Source organism: Neofelis nebulosa, chromosome 16, assembly GCF_028018385.1.
Source record: "Neofelis nebulosa isolate mNeoNeb1 chromosome 16, mNeoNeb1.pri, whole genome shotgun sequence".
Lineage (NCBI taxonomy): Eukaryota > Metazoa > Chordata > Mammalia > Carnivora > Felidae > Neofelis > Neofelis nebulosa.
The window spans coordinates 30,855,786-30,876,921 of NC_080797.1; the positions used below are offsets into that span (position 1 = coordinate 30,855,786).

The 21,136-nt window shown below is 50.6% G+C and overlaps 1 long non-coding RNA gene across 8 annotated transcripts in view; it reads right to left on the bottom strand.

The window, feature by feature from the left end:
• Positions 1-272: 272 nt before the first annotated feature.
• LOC131497131 (uncharacterized) overlaps positions 273-21,136 on the bottom strand; it is a 64,568-nt gene continuing 43,704 nt past the window's right edge. For 7 of the 8 annotated variants that reach the window (XR_009254785.1, XR_009254788.1, XR_009254787.1 and 4 more), the window contains 2 exons: positions 13,335-13,445; positions 10,134-12,598 (listed from right to left, as the gene is read on the bottom strand). This is a non-coding gene — a long non-coding RNA (uncharacterized LOC131497131). Of the gene's footprint in view, positions 6,281-10,133; positions 12,599-13,334; positions 13,446-21,136 lie in introns of those variants that run through there. The other variant, XR_009254791.1, reaches the window with a different exon arrangement.

The window sequence follows — 21,136 nt, forward strand, 5'->3', positions numbered from 1 at the left end:
CTGTCTCTCTCTGTCTCAAAATAAATAAACGTTAAAAAAATTTTTTTTAATTAAAAAAAATAAACATAAAAAAAATTTTAAAAATAAATAAACTAAAACTATTCCAAAATGGTTAACAATTATATACAAAATAATTGTTAATATACCAAAATATATTTCATAGACTTTTTATATTTTTATTATATATATGTAATTTTTATCATTTTGGAAAATTAGTCCCAGCTCTTTCGCATAGAGAAATGAAGACTTATGTTCACACAAAAACCTGTACATAGATGTTTATAGCAACTTTATTTGATATAGCCCCAAATTGGAAACCACCCAGTGTCCTTTAACAGGGAATGGTTAAATAAATTGGGGCATATCCTACATGAAAAAATACTCAGCAATTGGGCACCTGGGTGGCTCAGTTGGTTAAGTGTCTGATTTCGGCTCAGGTCATGATCTCATAGTTTGTGACTTTGAGCCCCGCTCGGGCTCTGTGCTGAGAGATCAAAGCCTGGAGCCTGCTTCAGATTCTGTGTCTCCCTCTCTCTCTGCCCCTCCCCCACTCGTGCTCTGTCTCTCTCTCTCTCAAAAATAAATAAACATCAAAAAGAAAAAGAAAAAGAAATAAAAACTACTCCGCAAAAAAGAAATGAACTGTGGATCCACACACCGACCTGGATTAATCCATAGACTTGGGTTGACTGTAAAAAGCCAGGCTCCAAAGTTTACATACTGTGGGATTCCATTTATGTAACATTCTTGAAGTGGCCAAAGTATAGAAGTGGAAAACAGATTAATAGTTACCATCAGTTAAAAGAGAAGGTAGGTTGATCGGAAAGTAGCTGTGATTATAAAAAATGGCAGCAGGAAGGTCCTTGTGGGATGGAAATGTTCTGTATCTTGATTGTGTCAACATCAGTATCCAGATTGTGATATACCTTTTTTTAAGATTTTATTTATTTACAGATTTTTTTAAGTTTATTTATTTCTGAGAGAGAGAGAGCATGAGCAGGGGAGGGGCAGAGAGAGAGGGAAACAGAGGATCCAAAGCGGGCTCCACACTGACAGCAGGGAGTCAGATGTGGGGCTCGCGCTCACAAACCCTGAGATCATGATCGGAGCGGAAGTTGGACGCTCAACCGACTGAGCCTCCCGGGCGCCCCCCAGGTTGTGAGGCTCTAGTATGGTTTTGCAACGTTACCATTGGGGAACTGGGTAAAGGGCACTCGAGAAGTCTCTGTACTGTTTCTCCCAACTGTAGTGAATCTACAAGTAACTCAAAATTTTCAAGTTTTAAATCACCTTAGACTTGGGAAAGAAGAGAAAACTGCTGCATCTTCAAGATGAAATAAGAAGGGTCACCTAAAATAGACCAGTTGGATCAGGAGGATGGTCAGCGTCCCCATTTTGCATCCGTTCTCTTCCTTTCTCCAATATGGCCTCAGGCAAGTCTTCTCAAGCCCTCTCCCTCCTTTACCAAAATGGGAAAAGGCACGGAAAGCCACTAGGAGCAGTCCTAGATACTTGTTCAGACAGGGGGTACCTGCTCACAAGAGGATGTGCATCTGAAGGGGGACAAGTTGGTTAGGCTAAAAAGCGAGCCTCCAATAGCGAAATTCCTGACACAGCAGGCAGGGGAGGAAAGATAGTTAACATAACTGGAGGAACGGAGAGCTTCTTGGAACTCTGGAAAGCCCATCAGGCCTGTGAGCTGAGATGATCCATGAGGCCAGTTGTGCCCAGCAAGCATCAGGGTAGGAGACAGGAGGTGGCAGAATGTAAATGTTTTTAATTTAAAAAAAATTTTTTTAATGTTTATTTATTTTTGAGAGAGAGAGAGTGTGTGTCAATGGGGGAAGGGGCAGAGAGAGAGGCCAACACAGAATCTGAAGCAGCCTTGAGGCTCTGAGCTGTCAGCACAGAGCCTGATGTGGGACTCGAACTCAAGAAGCATGAGATCAGAACTCAAGAAGCATGAGATCATGACCTGAGCGGAAGTTGGATGCCCAACCGACTGAGCCACCTAGGCGCCCCCAGAATGTAAACTTCAGAGTGGCATTTCAATATTGGATGGGAATGATTAGGAGCGGAGAGAACTGGGGTTTGAATAATAAAATATATTCATTTTGCCTAGAATCTTTTATTTCCTACCCCCCACCCACACCCCGTTTTCCCGGACAAAGCACTGCCCATTCCCGCTCTAAGTAGTGGGACTGAACTCGAACAGCCAACTTGCTAAAAATGATTGGCCTGGGTGTGATGGCATGATCCAAGCCTGGCCAATCATGCTACTTTTCTTCTTGGGCTCCCTACAGTAAGTTGTTCAAGGTAATTCAATAGCGAGAGGCAAAGCCTGTGTTGGGGCTCCAGGATTTCCGACTCCTAAGCTAGTTTCTTTCCCATTTTCCACCCTGTTCTCTGGGAGCACAAGGATTTCTCTCAGCAAGGCTCATCTGCTCGGATAAAACTTTATGGTACTCAGACATCCCAGTTGCTCTGAGCTTCAAAACCACGGGGGGCCCTGGTAGCCCGTTGTGCTGTAGCCAGATGGACATGAGACCCTGGGAAAGTTACTTTACCTCCCTGAACCTCAGTTTCCCCATCTTCCATCTGAGTTAATAACGGTAAGGATCTCCCAGGGGTGTCTTGTGAATTAAGTGAGACAATCAGCGGAAGGTGCTTAGCACATAGCGAGTGCTCTGGCAGAGCTCAGTGAGCAAACTCTGGTCATTATGAAAGAGAAACCCAGGGCCAGACATCTGTCACCATGTCAGCTGTCTGACGTCCCTAATCCCCCAGGCTCTGACCTTCCCCCTCTTCCCAAGCTCAGCCCTGTCCAGGCTATTCTTGTCTAAACTTTCCCAAATGTCACTCTTTGGGTTTTTTCTTCTTTATGCTCTGTGTCTTTATCTAGGTGACATTTTTCCCCCTCCACAGGGACTTTTGTGAGAACAGGAGTAGAAACAACAAAAGGGCCTCTGGTCAGGCTCCCCCCAAAGAGCAGGAGGATATTGTGACCTAGAGACACCCGGAGGGAGTCCCGAGGGAGTGGAGGGGGAGAGGAGGGGGAGGTTGAGCTGAGGGAGTGCTGGGGGCAGTTCTGCAACTAAGCCAAAGGGCAGGCCTCCCTCTCTAGAAAAAACTCCACTGACAGAATCTCAAGGATGATGAGTCAGGGAAATCCAGCTCTGGAATCCTTCACAGACCCTGTTCCGCATGGGAACTTGGGGAGCAGATTAAAACACCTTCTAGCACTTTCTGTCCATATGTGACTATGCTGGCTGGCTCAGTCAGGTCAATCCTAAGCGTCCCCAGGCTGGGTGGCGAGATCAAGACACGGAACTGGCGCACGTCTGTGGCCGAACCACAGGCAGGCCGTCCCAAGGCTGCAGGCCCCTCGGCCTGGCGTTACCGTGGTCGTGTGTGAGGGGTGAGGAGCGTCTCCACGGCACCAGGTGCCTGTAGTACATCAGTGAGAGCTTCAGGGAGGGTCGAATGAATGACAGAAAACGAAGAGCGGGACCTGCTGAGAGGAGGTGTATGTCAAGGGCAGGAGAGGGCTCCCTTCGCAAACACCTCCCTTGGGTCTGCCGGCTCACCACCGCCCAGGCTCCGGAAACTGGCCATGCTCGGGCATGGGCCCCAGCGTGCTCCCGGGTTACCCCTCACTCTTGGATTCAGCTCATTGGTTCCAAGAAGAACGCCTGACTGGAAGTAGCCAGTCCGATTCTTTCTGCCGGGAATCGGCACTCCTTACCTGTGAGAATGGCAGGTGAGGGGCAGACAGGGCCATCGCTGGCGGGAGGGTCCAGGGCACGGGACCAGTCTGAAGCCTCTCTCGACGCTGTTCTCCCAAGGCCCATGCTGTTAGCTGGGAGCCCCAGAACTCCCCAGTTCACCCCCATTTATGGCTTGAGCTGGCAAGAGTCCACTTGTGTGCTTGCAAACAGAGGAACCTGCTGCTTAGGCCCACACATGGTCACAGACCGGCCTGTGTGCCGCTGTCATCCATACGTGAGGGGCTTGGAGCCACGGGCCACCGGCCGTGGGCTTCCCCCCTACCCCGCAACGCCAGGGGGGCGGAGAGAAGGCAGGCCAGCCAGGCCTTCTGGATGGGGCGACCCGCTCAGGGGAAGGAGCGCTGGGTTGGAATGAGGAAGCCCACCTTTGAGGCTTGGCTCAGCATTCAGCTTCCGTGTGTGACCCTGGACCCTTGTCACTGCGTCTCTCGGCCTTTTGATCTTTTATCCTTTCTACCTCCGTCTCTCCGATGCCAGAGTTCTTGGACATCTTTGTCTTGCTTTCTTTTTGAAGTTTATTTCTTTTGAGAGTGGGGAGGGGCAGAGAGAGCGGGGGAGAGAATCCCAGGCGGCCCCCCGCGCTCTCCGTGGGGGGCCCGATGCAGGGCTTGATCTCACAGACCGTGAGATGGTGACAGAAGCCAAAACCAAGAGTCGGATGCTTAACCAGCTGAGCCAGCCAGGTGCCCCTTGGGCATCTTTTTTTAGTCGCCCCTTCAAACTGGTCCCTCCCCTTTCCTTCCATTCTGCTCTAACATAGGCGCACACACACACACACACACACACACACACACTCACACATTCCCACACTCTCTCTCCATTGTGCACATACGTGCTTGCATGCTTTCTTTCTTTGTCTTTCCGTCCTTCTCTGTCCCTTGTAAGATGCCTTGAATTCGATGTGCCTTTGCAGCGTATGGGGGGAGGCAGGGGCCGTATCAGTCAGAGTAGGTGAGCTGGTGCCGTGGCACCAAAGGCCTCCCAAGCCTCAGGGGGCTTCTTCCTCCTGCTCACTGTCCGCGGTGAGCCCACTGGAGGCCCAGCTTCTTCTAGTCGCTCTACCCCAAGGCCTGGGGATGACAGAACAGTCACTGCCTGGGGAACTGCCTACTCTTTGGCCAGTGGGTTTTGGTGACGGCAGGAAAGAGGAACGTGGCTGTCCAGAAACAGACCCAGAGTCAGTGGTGCAAGTGCCAACAGCTAATTGGGGGGAGGGGGGCAGGGGACACTGGTATGGAGCGGGAGAATGCCTCAGGGAAAGGAAAGCAGCTAATAAGGGATGTGAATTAAGCCAGCCGCCACTGTGGGTAAATGCGGTTCGTCCCCTGGGAAATCCCGGGGAAACGGTGAGGAACCCATGCTCCAGGGTGAGCCCGCCTCAGGGGTGAGAGAGCTGGGGTGTTTATATCTCAACACCCCAGTCGCTGGCCCGGGCTGACGGGGGTGAGGTGTGTATTTCCCTGGCACTCCCAGCCTGGGGTGCGTGCGGGCAGAGCCGTGTTTTGTGGTCTGGACAAAGCCCTTGGGCACAGAGACGCAGACACTGGGGGGACTAAGTCATCAGGATGCTCCAAGAGCTGTGGGCGGGGCGCGACCGGCTCTGCCTTGACCGCCAGTCACGCATGAGCTCTTCAGGTTTGCCCCTTGATATCTTCAAATGATACCGTCACTTCCACTCATGTGCCAGTGGCCAAGTAGAGTCACACGGTCATGCACACCCTCAACGGCACAGAGGATCTAGTCCCGCCAGGTACCTAGACGGAGAGAACACCGGAATATTTGTGACAACCACGGGGACCCAGTCTGGACTCTTGCTGCTGGTACAGAAGCAGCCGGACTGAATCTGCCGTGAGACACCAAAGGTCATGTCCACAGGCCACAGGTGGTCTCCTGCTGGAACGCTTGCAGCCTGTCTCCTCCCCCCCACCTCCCTGTGGTCCATTTTGGGTATCCTCTCCCTGTTCTCTCCTCCTCTCCTCTCAGCAAAGTCATTTCCGGGTTGCCCCTCAGCCCTCCCCTCACAGATGCCCCAGGGGGGTTCCTTAGCTGTTCCCATCCACCTCGAAGTTCAAATAAGCAAACACTTTGCGGTTTGCAAATTGCACAGGCAGCCAGTCTTTCTTCTCCTTACCTCACATGAAGACACCGTCTTCAGCTCAACAGATGTGGAAACTGAGGCACAGAGGAAGTAGATGGCCTGCTTAAGAATACACAGTTCATGGCAGTCTAGTCGAAAAGGTCCTCGTCCAGGAAACTTTGGAAGGTTCCTGTCTCCTAATCCGGTGCTCAACCTTCCCTCTTATGTGGCTTTTTAAAGGTCAGCTTCTGGGGCGCCTGGGAGGCTCAGTTGGTTGGGTGGCTGACTTCGGCTCAGGTCATGATTTCACGGCTCGTGAGTTCAAGCCCTACATCGGGCTCTGTGCTGACAGCTCAGAGCCTGGAGCCTGCTTCGGATTCTGTGTGTGTTTCTCTCTCTGCCCCTCCCCTGCTTTCTGTCCCTCAAAAAAAAAAAAAAAAAAAAAAAAAGGAATAAACATTTAAAAAATTAAAAAAAAAAAAGGTCAGTGCCTGACTCCACCCACCATCTAGGGCCACAAGGGCCACCTCCTTCTTGCCATCCTAACTGGCCGGCACCCTGTCATTCTGTTATTTCACAAGTGCGTGCCCCTGAATGTGTTCTTCTGTCTTCCTTGAAAGCCCTTTTCTGTCTTCAGCAGCCAGCGGGCACCCGGAAGCTGTCCACCTCCCTCGAGCATAAGAGCCCCTGGGTCTCCTCCCTGCAGGCTAGACTTGCTGGCAGGTGGATTCCTCCCAGCCACTCAGATGCCAGTTCTGTGGCTCACGGCCCAAAGGGCAGCCCAAACCTCCCTCTTTTCATCAGCCAGTCCATTGGTTCAATTCCCCAAACCAGTGAAGCTCTCAGCCAGCCCAAGGATCCAGAGCTGGCCCGTTCACCCCACTCCCTCTCCTGGGAGGGCAGCCACTAGAATCTTCTGCCTAAATCACCCCCCTCGGCTCTTCTCTAAACAGCCCATGGCACTGGTTTGGGCTTCCTTGCACTGGGTCCGGCCTGAATTCTTCACCCCCATCTCAAGGCTCCAGACCTCCGACAGCCATGGCAAGGGGACAGGAGAGGGCGGAGGGCAGGCCTGAGTAAAACCTCGAGAGTCAAGAAGGAATTGGGTATCTCGCTGCCATTGTGGTTCCGGCAGGAGACCACATGTGGCCAGCGGACAGGTGGAATAAAGCCTGTGCCTTCTAGGTCCCTAAGTACGTTAGAACCTGGGGCGTCTGTGGCCCACACTTAGCCCGCACTCGCTCCTTTCGTCCCAACACACAATCCCATTTTATGGATGAGATAACAGAGGACGAAGTAGGCAGATTGAAATGAGAGAGGAGTTGTGTTCATTTATCCTTGAAGAATATTGACTGAGTGCTTATTATGTGCCAGTCGCTGTTCCAGGCACTAGGGATAGGCAGACACGGGAAGGAGATAGATAAAAAGTATGTCAACAAAGAAACACGTATAATAGAGTGTCAAGTCATGACAACTGCTCTGGAGGGAAACAGAGCAGAGCCAGGAGGTGCGGGGAGATGGCGCCACCCCGGAAGGAGGGTTTCTCTGTCCAAGGAGGCAGTATTTGATTGGAAACCTGGACAGAGCGGGGAAGAGCGTCATGCAAAGCTTGGCGAGAAGAACACTCCAGGAGGAGGGAACGATGCCTAGTGAAGAAGGCACAGAGGTAGAATGAGCTCGGAGGATCTCGGGGGCAGCAAGAAGGCTGGTGCGGCCGGAGCAGAGTGACAGGAAGGGACAGAGGCAGGTGGGCTGGAGTGGGACCAGACCACGCAGGGCCTTGTATTGGTCAGGGGGACCCAGCTGCTGTAACAGCTACCCAAGCTCTAATGGCCTAACACATAGAGGTTTGTTTTTCTGCTCATGTAATAGTTCTGTTAGTGTCATAAGACACTATGACACAGGGCACAGGGGTCTTGTTCCACATACCCAAGGACCCAGGCCCCTTCCACCTTGGGGCTCTTTCATCTCCTCAGAATCCTCAGTGGATCCCCCACGTCTAGCTGGCCGACGAGAAATGCGAGGGGAGAGGCCACGCCCCTGCCCTCCCCGCCCCACCTCCACCCGTGCAAGGAGGCTGAGGCACGTTGCAGGGGTGAGTCCAGGACCCAGAGGAGAATGTAGGTTTTGGTGAGCACTGGTGGCCTCCGCTGTGAGCCTCGGTGAGGCACTTGGATTTCATTCTACAAGTGGTGAGTAGCTGTCAGGAGGTTGAGAAGAGACGAGGGAAACCATCCAGTTTGTGTTTGAAAGGCTCACTCTGGATGCAGGGAAGGAGGGGCGCTGGAGTAAAGAATCAGCCGGAGTCACCTGGCTAGTTCAGTGCTACAGCTGGAACTTGAACTCCACCAGGCCGGCTCCGGAGGCCTTGGGCTTCGCCCCTGGGTCTGCTGCCTCCCGAAGCATGCCGTGCAGCTGTCAGCTCTTACATGGTTGCAGTAGCCAACCTGCCCACCCGTCTTTCCTGAAAACAGTTCACATGGCAGGTAGAGGACAGGTTTCAGGTAAGTCAGGCCTGGGGTCGAACCCTGGCTCTCTCTGCCCTTAGCAACTACAGGGCCTCTGTTGCCTCGTTCAGCCTCAGTTTCCTGAAGAATGTAGCTCGTAGGGCGACTGTGGCCATGAGGTGACGCACTGTGTATGTAGTGTGGCACTGGGGCACAGCAGCTCTGTGCTAGGGGCTCCAGGGACAGTCTTCTAGGTATGCTTCTAGAAGCCTTGGGAAGAGCATCCCTGATCCCCAGCGTTAGGCTTTCCTTTTCCTGGAAGCCTGGGCTCCTGTCCCCTGGGCTTAAGGCTTTGCCTCCTACGACCATGCAGAATCCAATGACAGAGGTGGCTACAGTCCAAAGTCCCTGTCAATTCCCTCCAGGGGAAGAGTTTCAGCAAACCCTCCTCAGAAGGCTGCTTGAGCCAGGGTCTCGGGGCCCAGTCTGCAGGGAAGGGAGTGCCCACAAGGGGAAAAGTGGCCCTTAAATCAGGACCAGAGATCCACTTTCCCTCCTGGGCGATTCTGCCTGCTCTCACCCCAGAATTCGCTCACATTCCTTCAGTCCATTCCAGGAAGAAGAAGTTGGCCAAACTCTGCTTCCCCCAAGCTCTTGGTGGGACCTCACAGGCTAGGACCTTGCCAGTATGAAGATCCGAGAGTGAGGCCTTGGCACCGACATCTGAGTCTCTGAGCACCGAAACTTTGAGCTTTTCTTTTCTTTTCTTTTCTTTTTTTTAATGTGTATTTATTTTTGAGAGAGAGAGAAACAGAGCACGAGCAGGGGAGGGACAGAGAGAGAGGGAGACACAGAATCCGAAGCAGGCTCCAGGCTCCGAGCCATCCGGACACAAATCCTGACACGGGGCTCGAACTCAAGAGCTGTGAGATCATGACGTGAGCTGGTGTCGGATGCGGAACCGACTGAGCCACCCAGCCGCCCCCAAAACTTTGAGCTTCTCTGACGCATGATGTTCGCAATAATTCAAAGGAGGAGAGCTCCAAGAAGATTCTAAAAGCTCCGACCTAAACCTCCTCCTGGCTGAGCACATTTTGACATGTCGAATAGTGACAGGTGGAAGGAAGAGGGATTCTGACAAGTCTGGGCAGGAGATAAAGCCTGAGGGTGCAGGGTGGGGCGGGGGAGTGTCTGGGGTTGTTCACTGGCCACATTAAGGGGCTGGAGCTAGAGAGCCACAGGAAGGAACTGGGGAGGGCCAAGCAGGAGCATTGAAGAAAACCTGCCAGAACGTTCCCTCAGGACATGCGGAGCTAACAGTTGTGATCTAACAGACAAGTGTGGCTTCAGGGTGGAGAGAAGGACTGGAAGGCCAAGGAGAAGACAAGAGAGAAAGGGAAAGAGGACAGAAGGGGTTTAAAAAAAACCTTGAAAGATAACGGAATTTCAGAGTCCACTGAAAATCTCTCCCACCGCACAACACCAGAAATGGGGGGGGGGCGGGGTGCAAAATACAACAAACACTTTGAAAGATATCTTTCGGGGTGCCTGGGTGGCTCAGTCAGTTAAGCGTCCGACTTCGGCTCATGTCATGATCTCACAGTTCGTGGTTTCGAGCCCCACATTGGGCTCTGTGCTGACAGCTCAGAGCCTGGAGCCTGCTTCACATTCTGTGTCTTCCTCCCTCTCTGCCCCTCCCCCACTCATGCTCTGTGTCTCTCAAAAATAAAAAATAAAACATTTTTGAAATTAAAAAAAAAAGCACTGAATTCACAGACAGGTGAGGGCAATCCTCAGGGCCCCCAAATGAAGACAGAGTAGGAAATAAAGATGCTAAGATGACTGTAGATAGTAGCTGCCCCAGGACATTAGCCCAGCTCCCTAACATAGGGTCTTAAGTTTTAAGATCCACACGGCACTTAAGCAAGGTGGGAAATCGGAATTGAGATTCCAGTGTAAAACCGAAATCCTTTTCATCTGGAATGCCCTGGAATGAGGCTGGTGGCCTCACCAGCAAAGAGAGACTGAAGGAAACATAGCTGTCTTGGCCTGGGCTCTCAGCTGAAAAAAAAAAAAAAGCGAATCTTTCCTGAGAACTTGGGAATCATAGACTCTTCTTCTGCAGGTTGGGGTTCAAATGTACACTGTTTATGTGATTTGGAAAACCACAAACCAGGAAGTTTTTTCTTAAAGTCTAGCCAGCTTAGTAGTACCTTGGGGAGCCAATGTTAATCCTCTTGGGAGCCGACGCTCTTAAGCGAGGCCTCCCAGAATTCCCACAGATAAGGACAGCCCACGTGGACATGAGGGCACAACCTGTAATTCCAAGGTACATAAGAAAGCGAGCCACAATGAGTGAGAATCAGCAGCTAAAACAAACAGCAGAATCAGACCTCCAGACGACCTCAGATGTTGGAATTATCAAATTCGGACCAAAAACCAGCAGGTTTGAATTATTTAGAGAAAAATACTAAAAAAGATACAAAGCTTTTACCCAAACGTGATTTTGTGCCAGCTTCCCAAAACCTCTTTGGGACAGGAAGGGGAAGTTGCATTTGCTCCACTGTTGGATAAAGACTCAGAACAGAGGCCAGGAGATCTGCTTGGGATCACACATTAGTAACGAGCAGCATCAGAACGTGAAATCCATGGTCGCCTGCCTGCAAAACCGATGCTGATTTCTTATAAGTCCCCTTATTCTCAATTACATTCTCGAGGGCCGCTTGGACAGGGGGTGGCTTAGCAGTGGTGAAGCAGTCAAGGATCAGTACAGGGAAAGGCAACAGGAATGCATGCCACTGTCCTTAGCTCTGACCGTCTGGAACATTGGGTGCGCTCTGTGACCCGTGGAGCCCGGAAACTCCATCCTACTTACCCTAGGAGGTCTGTGTTAGGGTGAGGGAAGAGGTGGAAGAAAGAGTAAGGGAGAAAGAAAAGGAGGGGAAGGAAGAACAAGGGAGGAGAGACACAGATAATGCAAAAAAGCATAATCACGGGGGACCTGGGTGGCTCAGTCAGTTAAGCATCTGACTCTTGATTTCAGCTCAAGTCATGATCTCACAGTTCGTGAGTTCGAGCCCCACGTCAGGCTCTGTGGTGACAGTGTGGAGCCTGCTTGGGACATCTCCTCTCCCTCTGTCTGCCCCTCCTCTGCTCATGCTCTTTCTCTCTCTCTCTCTCTCTCTGCTCCCCTGCTTATTTGCTCTCTTTCTGTCTCTCAAAATAAATAAAATAAACATTAAACAACAACAAAAGAGCATAATCGCATAAAAGGAATGTCCAAAGGAAAAAGCAAACTTTTGGATTGACAGTTTTCAAAGATCCAGGCTCTGCTAAGTGACCCATTAAATTTTATAACCCCCTCCTCCCTCAATGATAACGTTGTATCTCAGCACATGAGAGCCTATCTAGGGACCACATTAACCCGCCTCCCTTGCAGTCAGATGTGACCTTGGGGCTAAGTGTTCACGAATAGAATGTGAGCAAAGAGAGGGGCTCCGTTCCAGGCTGGAGCCATAAGACAGGAGGCGTGCCTCCATGAAAACCCGGCCTTGATTCCAGACCCCAGGGCTGTGGGTCCACAGAGCCACACAACAGAAGGAATCTGGGCCCCTGTACGTGTGCGTGAACAGAGTTGCCTGCTGACCTGGGATGTTACAGGAGAAGGAATTGAACTTGTATCTTCTGAGTTGTTGGGGCTCTTTGTTACAGCAGCCTGGCTTTACCTTACCACACCAAGAAAAACACGCCCTGATATTGCTGTGAACAGGTGACAGAGCATCAGAAACACACATGTCGCATGATGCAAAGCTCTGTAAAATTCTGACACGAACCAAAAGTCTGTGCCGATGGCTGGAAGAATTGGCAGAGATGATGCCCCTGAAGTGTCACTGTCACCTGGGTGATGCTGCGAGCCTCACGGTTTTTCTTAGTTTGGGTTTTTTTTCTTGATTTTCTAAATACTATTTCACCACCAATGGAACTTTGACTTTTGTCTCACAACTTACAGTACCGATTTCATGGACTTCTGCCACCTCTCATGTTTCTTACCATCGTGAAGCGTATTTTTCCCTCTGAGTATTCAAGAGGGCAAATGCTCTTTCTGGGGGTTCCCCTGGCTGCACGGACAGAGGGAAATGTCCCGGGCAGGAGGAGCCCAGCTGGCCTGGGCAGGCAGTGAGGAGTGGGTCTGCTCACCTGGCCCTTTCCACCCCGGGCTCTCTGCCCCTGCTGGACTGAGGCCTCCGGCTGGGTCCCTGGGGGTGTCTTCAGCAGTTACTTTCCTTCTGAAACCAGAAGCGCCTCGTGGGTAGACAGTAAGCCCTCCCCCTCCCCCACCCATCCACATCCTCAGCAGAAGGGACAGGAGTGACCCCCACCCAGGGAGGCCTGAGAGTGCTTCATGCAAATCACGCCAGCCCCCATCCGGGGGGAGACTTCGAAAGCCTCGCCCCTGTCCCCACTGAGGTGCTTGGGACACAGTGTCCAGGGCCTGATAGCCCTTTCGGGAAACAGGGCAAGTCAGAGCGGGAAGGGCCTTCCAACACTCCTTGGTCCAACCCTTTCAGTTTACAAAATGGGAAACTGAGGCCCAGAGAAAGGGAGTGACTTCCAAGCAGGGTTTAAGTCTCAGCTCCTCAGCAAGAACATTGTTTACCAAACCCCGCTAGCTCTGTACAGATTTGTGTTGGTGGCCTCTTATCCATGGCATGTATTTTGCATCCAAAAAGCAAACCACACACAAATATCCCACCCATTCTCACTGAAAATACACACAGTCCCTCTAGACGCTGACCCCGAGCTCATTAAAACCAAGATGCTCTGGCTCTTGGGAAGGAAGATCGACCCCCACCGCCCCGACACATACACACACACCCCACCCCTGGCGTAGCAGAGGCAGACTCCTGCAGGGATGGCCCCGGGATCCCTGGGGTGGGGGGGTGCTGAATGTGCCCCCCACAGCACACAGGAGGAGGCCCTACAGCTAGAAGCCGCTGCCCTGGATTCTGGCCCCATCGATACCTGTTTGCTGTGTGGCTATGGGGCCCTCACGTGCCCTCTCTGAGCCTCAGTGTTGCAGGTGAAAAGTCTCAGCGTGGGGGTGGTCCTGATGACATTCTGGGATCGGAACGGCTGAGGAAAGAAACTTTGTTAGGTCCTCAAGTGGGCAAGCAGGACTCTGCTCCCAGACCGGCCCAGCCCAGGAGGGCGCAGAGAGAAGAGCCAGCTTTCGGGTGCGGAGAGGGTCCCGACTGCCCTGTGCAGCGGCTCTGAGGTGGTTACGTGGCAGGGACAGAAGCAGCTCATTGGGTGTGGTCCGCTAGCACCTTGCATGGTCCTGCCTGGGACTGAGCGGGTCCTCATACAGGGACATCTTGCCAGGGTGAAGATCCCCCCGGCTAGGGGTGAGTGAACCCTGGGCAGACAGAACCTTGGGGCTCCTTGCGCTCACACACTCGTTTCCTGCTTCATCCGCCCTCTCCTAGAACAACCTGAGGAGGCTGTGAGTCCCGGCTCATCCAGCCCTCCCTTCCTCCCTCCCCAGTGCCAGCCCGCAACCCCGTGGTGGGGAAGCCTTCCCTGACTCTGCACCGCCTGTTCCCAGGACGGGGCTCCTGCTGCCTTCTTCGGTGTGGACAATTACAACTTCTCATCACACAGCAATGCCCACCCCCAACCCCATGTGCTTCTGATGCAGCCCAGGAGTTACAAGTTCTCAGGACTAGGCTTCTGATTCCTCTCCGTGAGTAAATGCACCCACGTGATCACAGCAGCCAAGCCCGAGGCCCGTGCCATGGTTCTCCTGGGGGGCGGGGGAGGGACCTCGTGTCACCCAAAGGAGCACAGGAGGGGGCCTCCTGGGAACCGCCAGGTCTGAACAAGAGGATGATCGGAGTTTCTGGCTTTGATTCCGTTTCTGCCTGCCTTGCGTTCAGCCATGGCAGCCTGCTCCCCGAAGCCCCGAGGCCTGACTCAGAGGCCAACCGCCTCTCTAACCGCGGGCTTCTTCAGTTCCAGGCTGCCCCCACCTGCCCGGGCCCGGGCTCTCCCAGCTGGCCTCCACCCCCTCGCCCTCCCCAACTCCTGTCCAATCTCTGCAAGGAAACGTCACAGCTTTGATTTTGGCTTCTCTTCCCCAAAGCCTCATCGTGCTCTGCCTCTTCTCTCCCCCTCCAGAGTAGTTTCTTTAATCCTCTCTGCCAGGAGGCCTCTTTTCTTCCCTGCTCTGAGATCCTCTTCTACCCCTGCTTTTCCTCCTGTTCCTTCTCCCCTTTCTCTGCCTCCTCCGCCTCCCCTTCCTCCAGAAAGCCCTCCTTGCTTAATTGGGAAGGGAGAAAGAACACCCCTGAGTCATCTGTAATTGTCCAGCACCATCTCGCCTTCTCTGCCAGATGCTGCAAGTGGCTGGGGCCAGAGAGGCGGGCAGGGGGCCCCGCCCACACTCACTGCCGCCCGGTAAACGGCTTCCTTCTTGGAATTAGTCAGGCTCTTTCTAAAGTTCATACAGAAAAATAACCAAGCAAGAATACGCAGAGATCTTCTAAAAAAGAACCATGAGGGGGCCTAGACCTACCAACTATTTAAAATAGTATAAAGCTATGGTGATTAAAACAACACGAATAGACAGACAGATCAAGGGAACAGAAAAGAAAACCCTAGAGCGAAAACAAATAGTAACAGCAATTTGGTCTCTGGTGAAGGTGGTGTCTCAGATCATTGGGGATAAGATGGGTTATTTATTCAGTGGCGTGGAACAAATGGACAATGGAGCTGGATGTCTGTCTCACACCTTGTACCACAATAAATCTCAGACGCATTAAAGGCATAAACATAAAAATATGAAATCCATAAGATACTGTTAAAACATACTTTCAATGAGTTTGGAGGAAGGAAATCCTTTTATTTATTTATTTTGATTTATTATTTTTGAGAGAGAGAGAGAGTGCAGGGGAGGGGCAGAGAGAGGAAGGGACAGAGGATCCAAAGCAGGCTCCGTGCTGACAGCAGCAAGCCCAATGAGGGGCTCGAACTCATAAACTATGAGATCATGACCTGGGCCAAAATTGGATGATCAACTGACTGAGCCACCCAGGCCTCCCAGAATGCCTTTTAAAATACATTACAAAACCTAGGGGTGCCTGGGAGGCTCAGTCGGTTAAGCTTCCGACTTCAGCTCAGGTCATGATCTCACGATTTGTGAGTTCGAGCCCCGCATTGGGCTCTGTGCTGACAGCTTGGAGCCTGGAGCTGCTTCAGATTCTGTGTCTCCCTCTCTCTCTCTCTGCCCCTCCCCTGCTCGCACTCTGTCTCTCTGTCTCTCAAAAATAAATAATAAACGTTAAAAAAATTTTTTTAAATAAATAAAATAAAGTACATTACAAAACCTAGAAACCATAAAGAAAAGGTTTATAAATCTGACTACATAAAAGCCAACATTTCATCCATGGAAAAAAAAAATCCCATAAGTAAACCACAAACTGGCATCTCTTAGCACAGGCAAAGGGATTGTTTTCTTAATATGTAAAGATTCCTCCAAATCCAAGAAAAATGAACAACAATCCAGATGCAAAACTAGCAAGTAAAGAATATAAATGGTTCACAAAGAAGGAAGAACAAATAGTTCTCAGACACATGAAAAGAGGCTCAACTTCATTCATAAAAGAAATGCAAATTAGCCTACAAGGAGACAGCATTTTTTTTCACCTAGCTAGCAAATCAGCAAAGATAAAATATATTTGCCAACACATTTTTGTATATTGCTGATGAGGGTGTAAATTGGTACAATCTCTAAAAGAGGCCGTTTGACCATATCAAAATTAAAAATTCATATGCCTTCTGACCCAGGAATTCTACCCCTAGATATTTATCCCAGAGATTAAGAACAGAAGTGCATTTTTGTAGGGCTAATGTATTGATGCACCTCTCATAAAACAAAAAATTGGAAAATGGCCTGAATGTCTAAATAGAAGGTTAATTAAATGAATCAGCCTTAAGATAGAATACCAGCAACCATTTAAAAAATGTAGCTACTCTCAGGGCGCCTGGCTGGCTCAGTTGGAAAAGCATGAAACTCTTGATCTTGGGGTCATGAGTTTGAGCCCCATGTTGGGTGCAGAGATTACTTAAATAAAACTTTTAAAAAAATGTTTTTAATGTAGCTACTCTTTAAAAAAATGTAGCTACTCTCTATGTGCTGATATGGAAAGATCTTCAAGTAAAGCGGAAAAATCGAGGGGCAAAAGAGAGTGGATAGCACGTTACCTTTTCGGGAAGAACAAAAGTCATCTGCCTTTATCGACATAGACGGTCTCTGGAAGGATTTGTAAGGGAGTGGAGCGGTGGTTGCCTGTGGGGTGGGACTGAGTATGGGAAGTCACAGAGGCACTTTTCATGGGATACCCTTTTGTAAGTTCTGGATTTTGCTTTGATTCTAACCAATAAAATCGTTAAAACAAAACAAAACAAAACAAAATAAAGCAGTTCTGGGGCACCTGGGTGTCTCCATCAGTTAAGCATCAGCTCAGGTCGCGATCTCGCGGTCTGTGAGTTCGAGCCCCGGGTGGGGCTCTGTGCTGACAGCTCAGAGCCTGGAACCTGCTTTGGATTCTGTGTTTCCCCTCTCTCTCTGCCCTTCCCCCACTCCTCCTCCTCTCTTTCTCTCTCTCTCTGTCAAAAATAAACATTAAACAATTTTTGAAAATAAAAATAAAAGCAGAACAGTTCTTTCTACAGTCTAAGTGAGCTTTCCTGTCATGGTTGACCCTTGTTTCTTGCGGGTCACGTGTTGTTCTTCTTGTCTCAAAGCCCACCCTGGGAGACCATTCCCATCCCTCTCCAAAAACTTAAAAAAAAAAAAAAAAGGCATGCATTTCCCACGGGACCCTACCCCCACCCCCGCACCCTCATAGCAGGTACATGCAGCCCTACTCCACTGGAGACAAATGAAAAAGTCTAGCTGTCCCCACCCTGTCCCCCATCCCCAGCAATTTCCATACACTCAGCTGTTTCAACATATGGGCAACATGAAGGCCTGGACAGCACTTCAGATTAGATTCCTGTGTGTGTGTGTGTGTGTGTGTGTGTGTGTGTGTGTGTGTGTGTGTGTTTAGGGGATGCTTCTGGAGGGAATGAAAAAAGGGAATCTAATTACATCAGAAGGAATCTTTCCAGCTGAGAAGAGCCTCCTCCCCAGTAAAAAATGAAAGCGGTTCTCATGGAGCTTGAGATTGCCCCAAGGCGTCTGGCAAGGTTCCTGTTTGTCTTGGAAAGCTGTCCCTCCTTCCAACCAGCAGGTCCTAATCCCTAAACTCTTTGCGGCAGCCACCCAGCCCGGGCCAGGGTGCAGGATGGCAGCGGAGGGAGGGGAACACACAAAGACAGGCAGCGTGGTTCCCAAGCCTAACTGAGCATCAGAATCACCTGGGGAAACATTTAAAAATACAGATTCCCGGGGCACCTGGGCGGCTCAGCTCATGATCTCGCGGTTTGTGAGGTCGAGCCCTGCGTCGGGCTCCATGCAGACAGCTCAGAGCCTGGAGCCTGCTTTGGATTCTGTGTCTCCCTCTCTCTCTGCTCCTCCCCTGTTCACGCTCTGTCTCTCTCTCTCTCAAAAATAAATAAACATTAAAAAAAATTTATAAAAAAAAACACGAATTCCCAGGCCCCGTCCCACCTACTGGAGCAGATCTTCCACAGGGTGGGGCCAGGGATCTATATTTTAAAAATATTTTTCTAGATGGTTCTGATATAGCCCATCCAAGAGGTGCTGTCTGGGGCCCCTGATCCAGGCCAAGCCGCTTAGGGAGAAACTGAGTCACAGAGAGCCACAAAGAGCTAGGCTCAACACGTTCTATTTGTTGTGTGACCTCAGGCAAGTTACTTAACTTCTCCGAATTTCCAGATCTTCATCTTTAAAGGGGAACTAAGGTCAGCTCTCCATGGGGTGACTGGGAGAAGTCATCTCATCAGCAAAGCGTGATGATATTTGACAATCCTTGAGCTCTACTGATGTGTGAGTCACTGCACTGCGCCCCCTGCAACCATTACCTCCTCTAGCCTCCAGGACAGCCCTACCCGCCGGTGGTACTGTAGCCCCATTTTGCTGCTGAGAAAACTCGAGACTCAGAGAGGTTAAGCAATTTGTTCACGGTCACACAGCCAACCTAAGAGCCAAACCCAGAACTGGAGCTCTTAACCACCACATTTAGAACTGTGTGTCAGCACAGTCCTAGCTATCGGTAATAGGAATATCCTGCCACCGTCCTCAGAGCAGAGAGCAAAAGGATGTGGGTGGGGAGAGCATGTCCTGGTCCCCAGGAGGCTGAGGCTGATACCGGTCACCGTGGCCCAGTTACTAAGGTGAAAATAGTAAGTATGTGCTAAAAAAAAAAAAAAAAAAAAAAAAGGCGTGGTCCCTGCTTCCGCCAAACGTTCCTCCGCCTTGGCTGGTCCCCGCCTCGCCTTGTCCCCACCTGGTGGCATTCCATTTTCAGTTTCTGTTGTGAAGAGTGATGGCGTCGCCTAGGTGGGAGCCTGGCCATGTTACGAACACCAGGTGGGGACAGGCTGACCCAGCCTGGCCTCGGGCAGTGCAGGCAAGTGGGAACCTGGCAGAGGCCTGCGAAACCCAGGCTGTCACTCACTGCCGTGCACTAATTGCTTTAATTAAGGTGCAGGGCTGTAGGTCAAAGGAGCACATGATCACGGTTGAGGCATGTAAACAAGATCTTAAATTAATTTACAGGGAGGGCTCCTCTTACTGACATCAGCGGTCAGGTCTTTAGCCTGGGATGAATGCGTTCCTGGACAAGAGCTTTGTCCTGACGGAGGCTCCCGAGTGGAGTGGGGGCCTAGGAAAGCTGTTTGGAAGAGGTGTGACTGGCACGTGGTCAGGAAAAAAACATCAGCCAGTGACCATAGCAAGGAGAAAGTTACTGTCTTTTTTTCTTTTTTAAATATTTATTTGTTTATTTTTATTTTTTTTTAATTTTTTTGATGTTTATTTATTTTTGAGAAAGACAGAGACAGAATGAGAGTGGGTTGGGGCAGAGAGAGAGGGAGGCACAGAATCTGAAGCAGGCTGCAGGCCCCAAGCTGTCAGCACAGAGCCTGACGCGGGGCTCGAACTCACGAGCTGTGAGATCATGGCCTGAGCCGAAGTCGGACGCTCAACTGACTGAGCCACCCAGGGGCCCCAATATTTGTTTATTTTTGAAAGAGAGAGACAGAGAGAGAGAGAGAGAGAGAGAGAGAGAGAGAGTGAGCAGGGGAGGGGCAGAGAGAGAGAGGGAGACAGAGGATCTGAAGTGGGGCTTGAACTCACGAACGGTGAGATCATGACCTGAGCCAAAGTCGGAAGCTTAACCGAATGAGCCAGCGAGACACTGCAGACGTTGCTTTTGTCCCTACTGTGCACCAGGTTCATTCACATTAAGAACTCTGGGTCATCCCCCAGCAATACGGAGACAAGTAGTGTGCTCCCCATTCTGCAGATGGGGAAACTGAGGCTGAGAGTCAGCTCTAAATCTGGGCTATGATCACAGAACTAGATAAGCAACAAAGAACGGGAAGATTAGTCAAGACCCCCCATGTCTGTCAAGTGCTTTATCATTCATGTTTTTACCTATTACAAAATCCTATAGCATAGGCGTGTTTATCACCATTTTACAGAAGAGAAAACTGAGGTCTGGAAAGCCTGAGGTCCTTGCTGGCAAGTGGTCTCTCTTACAGCAAAAGTCACTCTCTTTCCTGGGTACCTCAGAGTCTCGGATCGCAAGGAATCTGTGAATCTACACTGTATCAAATAATAATGGAATAAACACTACACCTTTTATGTTTGCGTGCTGCTTTTCAAATTTTTTAATGTTTATTTATTTTTGAGAGACAGAGAGAGACAGAGTGTGAGCTGGGGAGGAGCAGAGATAGAGGGAGACACAGAATCCAAGGCAGGCTCCAGGCTCCAAGCTGTCAGCACACGTGGGCTCGAACCCACGAAGCGTGAGACCATGACCTGAGCCGAAGTCAGACGCTTAAACGACTGAGCCACCCAGGTGCCCTTGTGTGCTGCTTTTCAAATGTTCATCAACCATTACTATATTGGATAAAATATATAGTAAAATATAATTCGTAGCTGCTTTTTTATCACTGCATCTCTCATTGGGATCCCCCCCAACTTGATCCCAATCCATGGTTACCAAAATACATCCACTAAACCTTGGGGGTCTGAGACATGAGTCGATGCTGTAAAAGGACTGTTGTGATGGAAAAAAAACTGGGGGAACTTGCTCTACCCTCCCCAGGGGGAGCATATTCTGGAAGGAAAGCAGGTACCCTTCGAAAGGAATGAATTTGACAATGGGGGCACCTGTCTGAGGGACAAGAAGATGCTTCTCCAACAGGATACGGAGGGAGCAGAGCTGGGAGGGCAGATTCACTTTTCTGTGATGATGCCCTGTGACAACTCCCAAATCTCCACGTCTCATGACAACGAGCTCTCAAGTGTGCAGGCTGGCTGCGGTGGCCTGTCCCGGCTGTGGCTGGGATTCAGCTCTGCTCCACGTGTCTCTGTCCCAGGACCCAGGCAGAAGGAGAAGTGACCGCATGAGGCACGCTCTTCTCAGGGCCGGAGCGTGCCGGAGTGGTCCGGCAGGCAGATATAAGGCCTCTGTTTGGATGAGCCGTAAGTCATGTCCACCCACATTCCATTGGCAAAGCCACAGTCCCTGGCAGGGGCGGAGCAGTATAATCAGCTCACAGCAAAGAGGAGACAGTGAATAGCTACTGAACAGTAATATATGGCTGTAGGATGATGACTCTCCCTACAG